Here is a 2,500-nt window from a genome sequence, read left to right on the forward strand (position 1 = left end):
CACACTCCTTTCAGTCTAGCACAAATGCATGCGCGCCTTTGCTTTTCTACAAGATGGTGGCAGAGTGCCTCCTCCCATATGGTCTAGCGGTTAGGATTCCTGGTTTTCACCAAGGTGGCCCGGGTTCGACTCCCGGTATGGGAAGCGCTTTTGCCTTCCCGTCAACGTGGGCTCCTTACCAGTAGAGCCCTCGGCCTAAGGCATTGCCCCCCAACAGTGCAGTCTGTCTCCACCTGCATGGGCTCTCCTTCACCTGCTGGACACCTTTCACATGGCTAAAGACTGTCTCCTTCAGCTTTGCGAACCGTGCCCTTCTTCAGCTGCTTTTCCCAGCCTTCAGCATCACTCCAACTCTTTCACACGCACATGTGTGCCGAGAGGCAGGGAAACGTCAGCGTTTGGCCATTTGTGGATTGGTGCCTGTGGGTCGAGGCGGGTGTTTGGTGTTTTCTGCAAATTAGCAGCACACACAACTCGTTTACGGAGTGGAAACTGCAGCCGAGGAGTGCTCAGAGGAGCCAGCGCGAAACTCGTCAAAGGCTGGTCACAGAGCACGCACTCTGAGAGAGGAGCTTTACTGTGGCCGGAAGAGCACGCAGCCCGTGGTTAGCCGTGATCGTGTAGTGGTTAGTACTCTGCGTTGTGGCCGCAGCAACCCCGGTTCGAATCCGGGTCACGGCAGCTTTTGCACATTTCTGGATTATTGCCCTCAAGCCCGGGAAAAAGTGGGTGTGCAAAGCTGGACCTCGCCATGTCTGCTCATCTCTTGTCTTGAGGCTTCGGAAGAATGGAAGAATGCAGCTCTGCGAACCGTGCTGCTGTCGCATCGTCTCTGGAAACACACTGATCGCATGCTAGTCAGCTGGTTTTGTCAGGGCCAGTGGCGCAATGGATAACGCGTCTGACTACGGATCAGAAGATTCTAGGTTCGACTCCTGGCTGGCTCGGCGGCAACTTTTGACCCCGCGCCGGGAGGACCGCCACGATGGCCTTCTGCCCTCTGCTGGCCAGTAGATTTGCCGCGGCCTTCAGTTTGTCTACATGTCCTCTCTCGTCAAAAGCCAGTCAGTCGCTCCCGGACCTCAGTCACACTCCTTTCAGTCTAGCACAAATGCATGCGCGCCTTTGCTTTTCTACAAGACGGTGGCAGAGTGCCTCCTCCCATATGGTCTAGCGGTTAGGATTCCTGGTTTTCACCCAGGCGGCCCGGGTTCGACTCCCGGTATGGGAAGCGCTTTTGCCTTCCCGTCAATGTGGGCTCCTTACCAGTAGAGCCCTCGGCTTAAGGCATTGCCCCCCAACAGTGCAGTCTGTCTCCACCTGCATGGGCTCTCCTTCACCTGCTGGACACCTTTCACATGGCTAAAGACTGTCTCCTTCAGCTTTGCGAACCGTGCCCTTCTTCAGCTGCTTTTCCCAGCCTTCAGCATCACTCCAACTCTTTCACACGCACATGTGTGCCGAGAGGCAGGGAAACGTCAGCGTTTGGCCATTTGTGGATTGGTGCCTGTGGGTCGAGGCGGGTGTTTGGTGTTTTCTGGAAATTAGCAGCACACACAACTCGTTTACGGAGTGGAAACTGCAGCCGAGAAGTGCTCAGAGGAGCCAGCGCGAAACTCGTCAAAGGCTGGTCACAGAGCACGCACTCTGAGAGAGGAGCTTTACTGTGGCCGGAAGAGCACGCAGCCCGTGGTTAGCCGTGATCGTATAGTGGTTAGTACTCTGCGTTGTGGCCGCAGCAACCCCGGTTCGAATCCGGGTCACGGCAGCTTTTGCACATTTCTGGATTATTTCCCTCAAGCCCGGGAAAAAGTGGGTGTGCAAAGCTGGACCTCGCTATGTCGGCTCATCTCTTTTCTTGAGGCTTCGGAAGAATGGAAGAATGCAGCTCTGCGAACCGTGCTGCTGTCGCATCGTCTCTGGAAACACACTGATCGCATGCTAGTCAACTGGTTTTGTCAGGGCCAGTGGCGCAATGGATAACGCGTCTGACTACGGATCAGAAGATTCTAGGTTCGACTCCTGGCTGGCTCGGCGGTAACTTTTGACCCCGCGCCGGGAGGACCGCCACGATGGCCTTCTGCCCTCTGCTGGCCAGTAGATTTGCCGCGGCCTTCAGTTTGTCTACATGTCCTCTCTCGTCAAAAGCCAGTCAGTCGCTCCCGGACCTCAGTCACACTCCTTTCAGTCTAGCACAAATGCATGCGCGCCTTTGCTTTTCTACAAGACGGTGGCAGAGTGCCTCCTCCCATATGGTCTAGCGGTTAGGATTCCTGGTTTTCACCCAGGCGGCCCGGGTTGGACTCCCGGTATGGGAAGCGCTTTTGCCTTCCCGTCAATGTGGGCTCCTTACCAGTAGAGCCCTCGGCTTAAGGCATTGCCCCCCAACAGTGCAGTCTGTCTCCACCTGCATGGGCTCTCCTTCACCTGCTGGACACCTTTCACATGGCTAAAGACTGTCTCCTTCAGCTTTGCGAACCGTGCCCTTCTTCAGCTGCTT

The 2,500-nt window shown here is 55.9% G+C and overlaps 4 non-coding genes across 4 annotated transcripts; all 4 read left to right on the forward strand.

Moving 5' to 3' along the window:
• Nucleotides 1-874: 874 nt before the first annotated feature.
• trnar-acg lies at nt 875-947 on the forward strand. Its single transcript has one exon. It is a non-coding gene; the product is annotated as a tRNA-Arg (tRNA).
• A 212-nt stretch (nt 948-1,159) lies between these two features.
• Nucleotides 1,160-1,231, forward strand: trnae-uuc. The gene has a single exon. It is a non-coding gene; the product is annotated as a tRNA-Glu (tRNA).
• Nucleotides 1,232-1,696: 465 nt separating this feature from the next.
• Nucleotides 1,697-1,768, forward strand: trnah-gug. Its single transcript has one exon. It is a non-coding gene; the product is annotated as a tRNA-His (tRNA).
• A 193-nt stretch (nt 1,769-1,961) lies between these two features.
• Nucleotides 1,962-2,034, forward strand: trnar-acg. The gene has a single exon. It is a non-coding gene; the product is annotated as a tRNA-Arg (tRNA).
• Nucleotides 2,035-2,500: the final 466 nt, after the last annotated feature.

Source organism: Alosa sapidissima, chromosome 10, assembly GCF_018492685.1.
Source record: "Alosa sapidissima isolate fAloSap1 chromosome 10, fAloSap1.pri, whole genome shotgun sequence".
NCBI classification, from domain to species: domain Eukaryota; kingdom Metazoa; phylum Chordata; class Actinopteri; order Clupeiformes; family Clupeidae; genus Alosa; species Alosa sapidissima.